The sequence below is a fragment of the Panulirus ornatus genome, chromosome 21, assembly GCF_036320965.1.
Source record: "Panulirus ornatus isolate Po-2019 chromosome 21, ASM3632096v1, whole genome shotgun sequence".
Taxonomy (NCBI): domain Eukaryota; kingdom Metazoa; phylum Arthropoda; class Malacostraca; order Decapoda; family Palinuridae; genus Panulirus; species Panulirus ornatus.
Genome location: NC_092244.1, coordinates 3,193,140 through 3,207,904, shown reverse-complemented (window position 1 = coordinate 3,207,904; position 14,765 = coordinate 3,193,140). Strand labels below are relative to the sequence as shown.

At 43.8% G+C, this 14,765-nt stretch overlaps 1 protein-coding gene across 10 annotated transcripts in view; it reads left to right on the top strand.

The window, feature by feature from the left end:
• The window catches only part of Nca (neurocalcin homolog), a 716,194-nt gene that overhangs the window by 15,916 nt on the left and 685,513 nt on the right, over positions 1–14,765 (top strand). For 2 of the 10 annotated variants that reach the window (XM_071675471.1, XM_071675476.1), the window contains exon 1: positions 10,032–10,205. The exons of 5 other annotated variants lie outside the window; for them this stretch is intronic. The gene's annotated coding sequence lies outside the window, so the exon portion shown is untranslated. Of the gene's footprint in view, positions 1–10,031; positions 10,318–14,765 lie in introns of those variants that run through there. 3 more of the 10 variants (XM_071675478.1, XM_071675480.1, XM_071675473.1) reach the window with 2 other exon arrangements.

Genomic DNA, 14,765 nt, shown 5'->3' with positions numbered 1-14,765 from the left:
GGGCCTGAACATGCAGGAGGGTGAAAGGAGGGCAAGAAATAGAGCGAATTGGAGTGATGTGGTATACAGGGGTTGACGTGCTGTCAGTGGATTGAACCAGGGCATGTGGGGCGTCCGGGGTAAACCATGGAAAGCTGTGTAGGTATGTATATTTGCGTGTGTGGACGTGTGTATGTACATGTGTATGGGGGGGGGTTGGGCCGTTTCTTTCGTCTGTTTCCTTGCGCTACCTCGCAAACGCGGGAGACAGCGACAAAGTATAAAAAAAAAAAAAAAAAATATATATATATATATAGGGGATAGGGGATTAAGAATACTTCCCACGTATTCCCTGCGTGTCGTAGAAGGCGACTAAAAGGGGAGGGAGCGGGGGGCTGGAAATCCTCCCCTCTCGTTTTTTTTTAATTTTCCAAAAGAAGGAACAGAGAATTGGGCCAGTCAAAGGCCCAGTCCTCTGTTCTTAATGCTACCTCGCTAACGCGGGAAATGGCGAATAGTTTAAAAGAAAGAAAGAACATATATATATATATATATATCCCTGGGGGTAGGGGAGAAAGAATACTTCCCACGTATTCCCTGCGTGTCGTAGAAGGCGACTAAAAGGGGAGGGAGCGGGGGGCTGGAAATCCTCCCCTCTCGTTTTTTTTTTTCCAAAAGAAGGAACAGAGTGGGGCCAGGTGAGGATATTCCCTCAGAGGCCCAGTCCTCTGTTCTTAACGCTACCTCGCTAAGGCGGGAAATGGCGAATAGTTTAAAAGAAAGAAAAAGAATTTTCTTTTCTTTCATACTGTTCGCCATTTCCTGCGTGAGGATATTCCCTCAAAGGCCCAGTCCTCTGTTCTTAGCGCTACCTCGCTAATGCGGGAAATGGCGAATAGTATGAAAAAAAAAAAAAGAAAAAAAAAAATGTCTGTGTGTGTATATATATGTGTACATTGAGATGTATAGGTATGTATAGTTGCGTGTGTGGACATGTATGTATATACATGTGTATGTGGGTGGGTTGGGCCATTCTTTCGTCTGTTTCCTTGCGCTACCTCGCTAATGCGGGAGAGAGTGACAAAGCAAAATAATAAAAAAAAATGTATATATATATATATATATATATATATATATATATATATATGTGTGTGTGTGTGTGTTTGTGTGTGTGTGTGTGTACACCTATTTTATTGACCAGTGTGGATGAACAGCTGTCTTGGCTATGGACTGACTGCAGCATCCAGGATTTGAACTATTCACTTAACCCTGGGCAGCCCTTGAATGTGCCTCAATCAGGGATGCTATCTGCTTCACCATGAGAGTCCATCAGATGTGTAGAACTTGTATCTGAAGAAAGTAATAAGATCAGCAGATTACAAGATGTAATTATTAGACTATAGCTAGGCTTTAGGTTCTGTTGGCACTTTGGCCTGTCTGTAGATATTAATCCTGTGAAATGTAAAGGTTGTGGCCAAAGATTTGGACACAAAGTAGAATACAGTGGCCTAGAATATAGAAATATAGATCCTTTCTGGGTTAATTGAAAACAAACCCAGTAAGAAATGTCACAACACCTTGTTTTAGATAACAAGATTCCTGAAATTCTAAGATGATGTCTTCTGTGCATCTAGTCGGTTAAATGTACACTATCAAAGACTATGTTAATGTATGTAATGTAGTGTATGTATTGGATTAGTTTTATAGAATTAATGTGAAATAAAGATATCTCCACTGGGGTCTGACAAGACCTTCTTGTAACATATGTAGTACTTTAGCCTAATCGCCAGGAATAGAGGCACAAATCAAATCAGAAGTGAGAGTCTGGTTTTTTGTGCTCTTCCAGAAAGTGAAAGACTGTATATAGCTCCACTCTAAAAATGGAATCACAGGTGAAAAATTGCTTAGCAGTATCTCTGTCAACACACATTGAAGCTTTTGAAAGAATATTTAGATGCAAATTAAGTGATGATGGATTTAAATGCTATACACAAGCTAGGGCAACAGAGCTTGAATATCACTCCTTTCACAGTTGCAAAATCTAAATAAACTGAATTAGAGAGGCACTAGAGAACACACAGAATGATGTGTTGACTACAGATTTTTCTACAGAAGTTGACTTGTGGTCAACTTGTATTAAACTGATAGAATCTTGAGGATGAATTAACTGCCTCCAAACAAAAACTACAACTTAATTTTGTAAACCAGTTCAGTTCTGTTGTTATCATGGTATGAAGCTTTGCAAAAGCTTTGCTCCTGATGGAGCAGGTCTTCTCTTATTTTAAAGGCATGGATGCTATGGGAACCACAGCTTCAAAGTTTTTTTTTAAAGGTGATACTAGAGTTTATATGAAAATTTTATACAGCTACTGAGAGGCTGCATTTAGAAATGAAGTCTCTTTTCATTGGACCTTTGTTAACAGCTTGCTCTTCATAGGGGAAAGTTTCATTTGTTTCTTAATAGTGACAATAATAGAAAAAATGTAGAATACCAGGCTCAGCAGTTACCATATCATGGAAGTTATGTGTTAAAGACTGTAGTGATGTCTGGTGAATGTATCTTCATTTTAACAGAGCTGAGCAGTAGTTGCTGCTTCATAGATGATGTTAGGCTGGATTTTGCAAACATCTCAGACAAAGGGGCAAAACTGATGATGGCAATAGTAACGATAAAGAAGAAAGTACCTGCATGCTTTAGGCTAGAGCACTGCTGTGTGATGACACACCCTTTAAGGTAGGCAGTCATTCACAGCCTAAATTGACCTCGCACAGTCAAAACTTCAAGGGACGATTAAAAGCAGTGAGACTCATGATTGTAGATCACAGACTTGCTCTTTATTGTTATTTGTGGAAGGTTTGCCACCCATCTACACTGAAAACTTTATCCCTATTGTGACAAGACATGGAAGTCCAAGGTAATGCATAAATCTAACACCATATATCACTTGATTTTCCTGGATGAATGTCTGCATAATATATATGACCAGCCATTTTTTGAGGGATATTTAATTCAAGTAGTCATGGCCTTGAACATCTTCTTTGATAAAAAGAGCAGCAATGCAGCTGTCTGAATCTGAACTGCATGTTAAACAAGTTTCTAGAATCAACGATGTGTGTGAATGTGTATTTAACAACCTCGTGAATGTACAAGGTTAAGAGAGGAGACAGTATTGACATCTGTAAAATAATATCTCTGTGCATACACAATTTTCACAAGTGGTTGTATGTAGTTTTTGTATGGTCGAATTTGAATGTCTAAAGATGGAATTTGTTAGTTTCCAGTGAGTCAGACAGAACCAGACTCATTATCTATATTATAGACATTGTTATTGGACGGTTGTCATTGTAGCTGCTGGTGTTGTCTGTAGATACACAGTGCTTTGTGTACATATTGGTTGTGACTTATGGTATGTCTAGGGTTGACAATTATCATAGCCACTGGATCACAGCCTTCTCTGAACGCAAATGGCATCGCTTCATCAGGTTACGCTGATATTTTGCCATTCCTCCCACCGAGTCGTCACGGCTCTGAATATTCCCAGGTACTTTGTTGTATATGATTCTGTCATTTGAAACACTGTCGGAGTTAGAGGTTTACTGTCAACGTCAAAATTGAAGTTCAGCTAAATTCTCTCTCTCTCTCTCTCTCTCTCTCTCTCTCTCTCTCTCTCTCTCTCTCTCTCTCTCTCTCTCTCTCTCTCTCTCTCTCACCGAGTTTTATCTTCAAGACATGATTCCTTTTCCACTGGTTTGAATCATTGGTGCTGACTTGAATATTGTTTTGGAAACACTGGAACCATCTCAGTAGCAGATGATATGAATAGTGAAACTTCTTGTCCATTGACGTATGGTTCCCCTTGACAATGCTTAGGTATCATCTTCACAATAGAATGACAGAGTGAGAGGCACATACCGAAGTGGGGTTCCCTGTTACCGAGTTGGTTCTTGTCATGTTCATGTCCCATCCACAGACATACTGGTTGGAAGAATGTTGCGGACAGGGTTATATAACTTTAAACTTAGAGAAAGTTTACAGTGTCAATATTGACCAGTCTTTATCATGAAAGAGACTGAACAGATAAACTGGAGAACATTATGAAATTAAGCAAAAAGTGATGGAAAAAAGGTGAAATTCCTCTATAGTAGTAATTGTGGATGAATGAAGCTAAGAAGACAGGAGAAAATTTATACAGAGTCCTGAATTTACGATTAGATTGAAAACAGTGGTTGAGGTAAGGTTCTCCGACAGTATAACCCTCTCATTATGCAGTAGAAGAATAAGGAAATTCATGTTCGTTCACTCAGTCTCTGGCTGTCATGCGTAATGCACCGAAACCACAGCTCCCTTTCCACATCCAGGCCCCACAAAACTTTCCATGGTTTACCCCAGACTTTTCACATGCCCATTGACAGCACGTCGACCCCGGTATAACACATTGTTCCAATTCACTCTGTTTCTTGCACGCCTTTCACCCTCCTGCATGTTCAGGCCCCGTCCACTCAAAATCTTTTTCACTCCATCCTTCCACCTCCAATTTGGTTCCCCCTTCTCATTCCCTCCACCTCTGACATGTATATCCTCTTTGTCAATCTTTCCTCTCATTCTCTCTATGTGAACAAACCATTTCAATACACCCTCTTCTGCTCTCTCAACCACACTCTTTTTATTACCACAGATCTCTCTTACCGTTTCATTACTTACTCAGTCAAACCACCTCACACCATATATTGTCCTTAAACATCTCATTTTCAACACATCCACACTCCTCCGCACTACCCTGTCTATAACCACGCCTCGCAACCATATAACATTGTTGGAACCACTATTACTTCAAACATACCCATTTTTGCTTTCCGAGATAATGTTCTTGCCTTCCACACATTCCTCAATGCTCCCAGAACCTTCGCCCCCTCCCCCACCCTGTGACTCACTTCCGCTTCCATGGTTCCATCCACTGCTAAATCCACTCCCATATATCTAAAACACTTCACTTCCTCCAGTTTTTCTCCATTCAAACTTACCTCCCAATTGACTTGTCCCTCAACCCTACTGTACCTAATAAACTTGCTCTTATTCACATTACTCTCAGCTTTCTTCTTTCACACACTTTACCAAGCTCAGTCACCAGCTTCTGCAGTTTCTCACCCGAATCAGCCACCAGCGGTGTATCACCCAAGCCCTCTCATCCACAACAGACTGCATACTTGCCCCTCTCTCCAAAACTCTTGCATTCACCTTCCTAACAACCCCATCCCTAAACAAATGAAACAACCATGGAAACGTCACGCACCCCTGCCGCAAACCGACATTCACTGGGAACCAGTTACCTTCCACTCTTCCTACTCCTACACATGCCCTACATTCTCGATAAAAACTTTTCACTGCTTCTAGGAACCTGCCTCCCACACCATATACTCTTAATACCTTCCACAGAGCATCTCTATCAACTCTATCTTATGCCTTCTCCAGATCCATAAATGCTACATACATATCCATTTGTTTTCCTAAATATTTCTCACATACATTCTTCAAAGCAAACACCTGATCCACACATCCTCTACCACATGTGAAACCATACTGCTCTTCCCCAATCTGATGCTCTGTACATGCTTTCACCCTCTCAATCAATACCCTCCCATATAATTTACCAGGAATACTCAACAAACTTATACCTCTTTAATTTGGACACTCACCTTTATCCCCTTTGCCTTTGTACAATGGCACTATGCTACATTCCGCCAATCCTCAGGTACTTTAGCATGAGCCATACATACATTGAATATCCTCATCAACTAGTCAACAGTACAGTCACCCCTATTTATAATAAGTTCCACTGCAATACCATCCAAACCCACCGTCTTGCTGGTTTTCATCTTCCTCAAAACTTTCAGTACCTCTTTTCTATTTACCAAACCATTCTCCCTGACCCTCTCACTTTGCACACCACCTCGACCAGTACACCCTATATCTGTCACTCTATCATCTAACACATTCAACAAACCTTCAAAATACTCACTCCATCCCCTCACATCACCACCACTTGTTATTATCTCCCCATTATCCCCCTTCACTGATGTTCCCATTTGTTCTCTTGTCTTACGCACTTTATTTACCTCCTTCCAAAACATCTCTTAATTTTCCCTAAAATTTCATGATACTCTCACCCCAACTTTCATTTGCCCTCTTTTTCATCTCTTGCACCTTTCTCTTGACCGCCTACCTCTTTCTTTTATACATCTCCCAGTCATTTGCCCTATTTCCCTGCAAAAATCGTCCAAATGCCTCTCTCTTCTCTTTCACTAATAATCTTACTTCTTCATCCCACCACTCACTACCCTTTCTAATCTGCCCACCTCCCACGTTTCTCATGCCACAAGCATCTTTTGCGCAAGCCATCACTGCTTCCCTAAATACATCCCATTCCTCCCCCACTCCCCTTTCGTCCTTTGCTCTCACCTTATTCCATTATGCACTCAGTCTTTCCTGGTACTTCCTCACACAAGTCTCCTTCCCAAGCTCACTTACTCTCACCACTCTCTTCACCCCAGCATTCTCCCTTCTTTTCTGAAAACCTCTACAAATCTTCAACTTCGCCTCCACAGGATGATCAGACCCCTCCAGTTGCACCTTTTAGCACATTAACATCCAAAAGTCTCTCTTTCACGTGCCTATCAATTAATGTAATCCAATAACGCGCTCTGGCCATCTCTTACTTACATACGTATACATATGTATATCTTTTTAAACTAGGTATTCCCAATTACGAGGTAGTGGACGTGAGCCTTGCTTATTTAGCTTTCCCTCCTGTTATGTTCATGGTATCTTGCTCGATGGCGTGGCATGGTTGTAGCAGGGATGAAGTACAGAGGCCACACAATAAGTTAGGCTTGAATGCATGTCCAGCTTGAAGTATGCTAGTTTAACAGTATCGTGAACTCTAATTGCCCGAACATCTTGCATTTTGTATACAACCTCTTGACCGCTTTCACAGCATTTTCGACTTTCCCATGTGACTGCGGTTATTTAGGACTAGAGTTGCTCAAACAACCATTTTTTCGTAAGGAGTTGAAATTGCCATGCTTAACTGTGGCCATAATCAGTCACTTGGGTGTTTGGTTCTCCGTGTCGGCCATAGGTGTCCTGAGGTTCTTTATTCGGGTTACTTCTGTGTGATTACTCTAGTAGTACACGACAACCAATAGATTACTGATAACAGGTACCCATTTATCGACCAGCCCCAAAAGGAGAAGGAACAGTTGGGTTGGCTGTGGGCCAACTGCCTTGCTCAAACCCATGTTGGCCTTTGTATGAACTCAGTCAGGAACGCTAACGTTAAACTACACTACGAAAGCTCTTTATAAACCCTTTGTGAAAGGATTTTCTTTAGGCTTAATTCTCTGGAACATAGACGCGAGAGAAATACCGTATGATGTATACACTTCGATAATCCTGTAAGACATGGTTCCAAGAATCCACCAGAAAATAGTTCTGTTGGCACGAGAAACATGGAGACAAATTCTACCATTGAAAGCGAAATGTGGAATAAGTATAATATGATAACTTATAAAATATTCGATATCGGAAATGGTCAGCTCGCTATTTGTATGAGGAACACTACTGGTCGCTCAGTAGAGAAAATCAAAAACTCTCAGGATAGATATGTACGAGGACAAAGTGCACCTGAGCATCCAGGTTGTGAAGAGTACGGAGACAGACATGACGCGGCCCACTACAGCCAGACTGATCAGAGGAACATACTACCTTGGTGGGAAAAGAAGAGCCTCGGAAACTATCAGATGATATACATAAGGTGAATCACAGTCATGATTTACTGTTACGTTGGTGGCTGTGTCTGTGTTAGTGATGACATGGCACGGTGGCTGCTTGATTGGTGATGAGTTACCGTCACGATGGCGGCTGTCTTTGCAATGATCTGTCGTCGCTGTGGTGGCTCAGTAGGAGTGCAGGTGTCTTCAGAGGATGTGTATATTCCCCGCAGAGGCAGTAGTAGAGTAGAGGAATACAAATGCTACTTCTGTATGGGTGTATAGGATATGTTTTCATTGTGAGAAGACTTCAAATGTCTGCATAAGGAATGCTGTAACTTGAGTCGTGGCCATTGTGTCACTTTGAGGGTTGACCATCCTAGACTTATTGTAAGAGAGGATTTAATAACGATGTCATTACTTAACATGGGTTGGTTGGATGGGTGAAGGACCAGGCTGGCAGACCCCCTCTACCCATCAGGGGAAACACGCCCCTTTGGCCTCCTTCTAGATTGTACGGGTTAACTAGGAGCCGTATCGATTAACCAATGAAACATTGTTTGCCAGTTGATTTTGATGTTCATGATTTATAACAGTGTCGTTTTGGTAACATCCATGTCAGTGTCACATGACTAAAGCTAACCTCGTGTCTGTCAACTACTTTTTTGTTTGTCTAATTCCAAATATTTTGTTGCCGATCCATGAGGGAGATCACTTTCATTACATGTACACGTCATGACACTCGTTGAGAGAGTTGCTCCGTGAGTAGTGAACCGTCACCCGGGAATTATCTCAGTGTCACCAGATCACAATGCGTGTGTGACCGGATAACTTTGGTATTGGTCCGTTTCTGAGGCATTGTCAGTGGCGGTCACGCAACTTGGTGGGCAAACGCTTATCCATGGCTGTTTGTGGTCAAAGATTTTGACACAAACTAGAAGACTGTCTTATAATGTGAAAAACAGCTTTTTAGGGATAAATCTAAACAAAGCCTGCAAGAAATGTCACACCTTATTGTTGATAAGATACCTGAATTTTTTTTATATCCACTTTTTGCATCTTGTCGGTAAAACTTACCATATGAAACTAATGTATGCACTGAAATACGAATTTTAGCAAATTATGTAATATCAACCCACTTGAGTCTGATTAAGACCCTTTATGACCCCTGTAATCCTTTTGCGCTGCCGCTCACAAGGATGAGCATGGGATGCACAATAAATTTACTGGGGACACCGACACAAATCAAATTATGACTGCAGCGGCGCTCTCATCCCAAAAAGTTTATCATCGTGACCAGCTATCTATGTCTCTTCGATGTCATTTACCTTTTACATTTGTGTTTGGTGCGCAAGTGCTTCATGGCAGTAATGAAGCGTATTATACAGGTGCGGTTTTATTGGCATTGTGTCATCAACTCTGTATTTGGACCACTCAGGTGTCTTGTTTAGATCCTTTAGTGCGGGCGTCCTTGTCTTGTCAGAGGACATGTGTAGTTTTCCTAAAGTGTTTGTTGTTGAAAAATGACTTTGAAAATATTTAATTTTTATGCATGAGTTAGAATCCTCACTTGATAAATTGTATCTTTTTGCTAATTGTCCCACAGTTTAGGAGAGATGAAATCCGTTCGGTTGGTGAATGTAGGTGGGTGGTTGGTCAAGATGAGGAGGACCGCTATATGCCTCTAGCAGACGGGAGTGTGGCTGGGGTGGGTGGCAGTCACTACCGCCACTCCTGGTATGGTTTCCAAGCTAAGTTTTGCGTGCGAGTGTTGGGAGGCTGTTGTGAGTGTGGCGCGAGCACCGTCACATGCAGGTGTCACAAGGATTTTCCTGTTGAGGCAGCGTCCACACTGAATATGTGGCAGTTTATGGAATAAAGGCTTTTACCTTTAGCGTTTGCTTCCCCCCTTCTTCCCCCTCCCGACACCGGCGCTCAGCCACCACTTTAAGACTGTCAGCAGTGTCCCGCAGCCTCTGTAATAACCTCAAGGATTTACTTTTTGCTCATATTCTAAAGGAACTTAAAATCTCAGAAATTATATAAATTAGTTACCTTAGGAAAATTATATATCGAATTTTATATCCATTTCTAGTTGGCAATCCCTATGCAAAGAGGGTTTAGTATTTCGTAGGGCGGAGAGGTACACCACTTGTAGAAATATATACAGTCATATCCAGAAAAGTTGTCGCCACACAAAAATTATAGCGAGATGGGTGAGAAATAGCCCGGGAGCGTGGAGGGTATTGGTGGTGGTGGTGGTGGGTCGGCGGGTCGGTGGCTGCCTCAGTGCCTGGTTGGCTGCGTGAGTGTAAGGGTGCGCCAGTGTCAGTGTTAGTGGTGGCGTGGCACCAGTGTCTCGCACGACTCTCTCTCTCTCTCTACCGTCAACGCTCTCACATCTAACGTCAGCCGGGCGCTCACCGTCTCGTCTCAGGATCATCACAAGCTTTTTTTCGGTGTGTTCTGATAGTTCTAGTGAGGTAACCACACGGTGCCGTGAGGCCTGCCTTCCTCACATTTACCTATTGCACGACGCCTTCAAGTAGCACCTCCACCAGATCATTTGATGTAGGCACTTTAAGTCTATACTCTTTAGACACTGTTTCCACAGCTACATTCATCTCTCTCTCTCTCTCTCTCTCTCTCTCTCTCTCTCTCTCTCTCTCTCTCTCTCTCTCTCTCTCTCTCTCTCTCTCTCTCTAATCTCAGCACTCCAACCCAAGTTTTTTTTTTCATGTTCATAGCCCTTTCTCTCATTCTTTCCTTACACTGATTGCTTTCTCACTTGACGCTTCCCCACACTTCTGACAATCCCTCAGTGACGATACCTCCACACTGATGACACTCTCACAACACTTCCTCTCCCCCCACTATTGACTGTCTGTAACTGCTGACACTCCTTCACACTGCTGACTCTCCTTCAACATTGTTGGCTAACTACTGCGCTACTGACTCACCCCAGATGGCTGACTCTCCCCCACCCCCACTGCTGACACCCCCGCACTACAGGTTGTCCCCTACATTGCAGACTCTCCCCTACAGTGCTGACTCCACCTTGTGCTAGCTCTCTCCCCCGGGCTGATGACGCTTCCCCATACTTCCAGGACCACACCACACTGCTGGTTCTCCTCCACACTGCTCACTATCCCCTACACACATGGCCCTTCCCTACACCCACACATGGCTTTTCCCCACACTGCTGGCCTTCTTTCACTCTCCTGACTGCCAGTTCAGTGCTGGCTCCCTCCCACGCCACTTTGTTCTCTCACTGCTGGCTTTGCTCCACTGCTGAATTTCCCTCACACTTCTGGCTGTTGGCCCTCACTCACTTTGCAGGCTGTCCCCCGCACAGCTGGACCCTCCCCCCCCCCCCTCACACACACACACACACACACACACACACTGCTGGCTTCCTCCAATATTGTTCCCCTCCTGCTGACAGTCTTTCACGTTTCTGACTTCCCCCCCCCCCCCCACAATGCAGACACTTTCCCACACTTATGGTTTTACCCCACTTTGGTAATTGTCTCCCTCACTGCTGGTTCTTCCCCACGCTGCTAGCTCTCCCTTATACTGCTACTTCCACCTCTCATTGCTGGCTCTGTTTCACTGTTGACCGCTGCTGTCCCCCTCCCCCTCACTTCCCTGCTCTGTTGACTGTCCCCCACCCTGCTGGCTCCCCCTCTCTACTGTCTCTCCCTTGCTGTTCTGGCTCGCCCCCACTGGTCGCTCTCCTCCTAACAGCTAGCTGTCCCCCACACTCCTAGGTCTCCCTTACAGTTAACTGCCTATCTGCTGTATCTCCCCCACACTGATACCTCCTCGTCGGACTGCTAAATGTCCCCCTTACACACTATTGGCCATCCCCCTTACTGCTGGGTTTTCCCAATATTTCAGACTTTCCTCCACACTTCTTACTCTTCCCCACACTGCTGGCACCCACTCTCTGCTGACTCTTACCCTTCTCTGCTGACTTCACACTGCTTACTCTTCCTCTGTTTGATGAGTCTTTCCCATACTGCTGTCTCTGTTGACTCTTCCCGACATTGCTAATTCTTTCCCTGCATGGCTAACTCCCCCCTCCCCCTTGCTGTCTGTCCTCCACATGGCAGTGTTCCCCCACACGGTTGGCTAGCCCGTCACTGCAGTCTATTTCTCACCGCTGGCTATTCCCTCACACTGCAAGCTCTCCCCTGTACGTTTAACTGCCCACAATGCTGACTTTACCCCGTACTGCTGAATCTCCCACGCAGTTCTGGCTTCCCTACTATGCTGGCACTTCCCTACACTACTGGCTTTCCCTGCACTGCTGACTCCACAACGCTCATGAGTCTTCCCACAATGATGGTCCTTCCCAACACTACTAACTGTACCCCACATTGCTAAATCTCACACACTGCTTTCTCTCGCCAGCACTACTGACTTTTACATTTCAGATTTTCCCCATACTGAAGACTCTCACATTGTTGACTGCTCCACACTGTAGGCTTTTCCCCACATTGATGGTTCTCCCACACACTGTTCTATCTTCTTTATACTTCTAACTCTTGCACACACTTTTGGCTCCACCTACATTGTTGGCTATGCGCACAGTTAATTGCCTCACTTTACTGACCCCCGCTTTGCTGACTGCCCCACACTTTTGGCGCTGCTCACATTGCTGGCTCCCCCATCTGACTCTTCCACATTACTGGTTTTTCTTACGCTGCCTACACTCTATCACACTGCTCTCTCAGAGTTAGCTGGCTCTGCACCCCACTCCCGGCTATCCCTCACACGTCTGGTTCCACACACGCTTGCCTTCCATTCTGCTTGTTCACTACACTGTTGAGTTTCCCCAAAGCGCTCTTTTCCCGATAGCTCTTCCCACACTGCTAGCTCTACCCGCACGTGTAGGTTCTCCCACACTGCTGGCTACCACTCAGTGCTGGCTCCCCCACACTGCTGGCTCTGCTTACTTTTCCCTACACTGCTGTCTCCCTCTGCTGGCTGACGCCCCACTCTCCTATCTCATTTCTGACTCCTTCCATCACTCCTGGCTTCTCCTCACGGTGCTGGTTTCCCCCCTACACTGCTGTCTTTCTTTCCTGGGTCACGCCTTACTTCTGTCTAGGTTCTGACTCCTTTTCTTTCTCAGTTTCTCCCCACATACTGCTTGGTCTCCCCCAAATTGCTAGCTTTCCCCACACTTCTGATTCTTCCATACAGGTTGCTTTCATTCACACTTGCTTGTTCTTTACTTTGCTGGACCTCCCCCACACTTCTGCTTCTCCCCAAACTACTCCTCCTCCTCCCCCACACTGCTGATGCTTCCTTACATTATCAGTCTACTTGACAATGATGGCTGTTCCCAAGACTTCTCGCTCTCTCTTCTCTCAGCTAGCTTTCTTCCTCACTATTTCATGTTAGACTTTTGGTCCAGTCAGCACCACCAACAGACAGGTCCTCCAGCTCTGCTCATCACTGTTGGTTCATTCTCACACTGCTTGCTCTCCCACACTTTAGTGCTCATTTTCATAGATCTACTTATCACAACATCCAGCTTCCTACAGATATCATCGTTTCGTTTTCATATATTCTTTCTGCAACCAAGTCTGAGTAGCTGAATTAACAAACCCCCCTTCTTTGCCTTAGCAAAGCAGTCCCTGTTTTGCACATCTTTTATTGCCTTAAAAGTCTTCCCATTGATGCATTATTGTTGTGGTGATGGTCAGGTATGTTGATCTATCAGCATCTGATGCTGATCAAGTCTGGTGATGTATCTGGTTGTGGTGATCAAGTATGGTGATGTATCTGGCTGTGGTGATCAAGTATGGTGATGTATCTGGTTGTGGTGGGGTCCAGGTTTGGTGATGTATCTGGTTGTGGTAGGGTCCAGGTTTGGTGATGTATCTGGTTGTGGTGGGGTCCAGGTTTGGTGATGTATCTGGTTGTGGTGGGGTCCAGGTTTGGTGATGTATCTGGTTGTGGTGTTCAGATATGGTGATGTATCTGGTTGTGGTGTTCAGATATAGTGATATATTTGGTTGTCGTGGTTAGTTCAAATCAGGTCAGAGAGAAAATATTATGGGAAGTGAAAGTATGGCAGGTGTTCTGTAAAGTACAACGGACATTGACAAAGCCGTGGGAAGATAGAAATTACTGTGGGAAGTGATAATAAGGGAGGTTTTGAGGAAGTAACCATGGACATTTGATCCAGATATAGAAAGAGAAGGAGGTTAACACATTGGGAAGCAATATTGTGGGAACTAAGACACCTACATAGATGGGAGGAGCGAAACAAAAAGAATAAGGAAATCTCTTAAAGCCTCAAGTCTGTTGATATTGTATGAAGGAAATAAGCATGTTAGACACGACTAGCATGTCATATTGGGGGAAATAGATTCCAACAACCTCAAAAATGTTTTGACTTGCTTAATAACGGAAAATGGATATTTGAGGAACGATGTAGACTCTCCCACCCGGAAATGTACATATCACTGTTGAAGGAAAGACTTTAACCAGTACGTCAGAGGTCACCATATGACAAGGACAGTACGACATATACCTGGAAATGGTCATGATATACTGTGGCTGAAAGAGCATATTCATGGGGAACCCTTTCAGAAACAGGACATATCCTTCATAAAGGGACGTAAAAAACATAGGACAAACGTAATTCCTTTTATAAATGGCTTACTGACGAAATCCAATGCATTATATGCTGCCTTTACAGAAACTCTCGTTATGATCACGAGAACCATAAGGTTTGTACCTTTGAGTGCAACCTCTACAAGATGCGACAGTAGTAGAAGACATGAAGAGGTTGGGGTTGTAAAATAGATATTTTCTTATAATCGAACTCTTGATTTCCTCAGATGATTTTAGTTGAAGTGTTAGTTATCAAGATTGAAAAACTCAGATCTTGTTATTGCACCAGATAGAAAACCACAAAAATTGTAACATACGAATACAGATTACAGTTTACCTCCTTAAAACCAGTCCCAAACATAGAATTCCAAGGGAACTTGAACCTA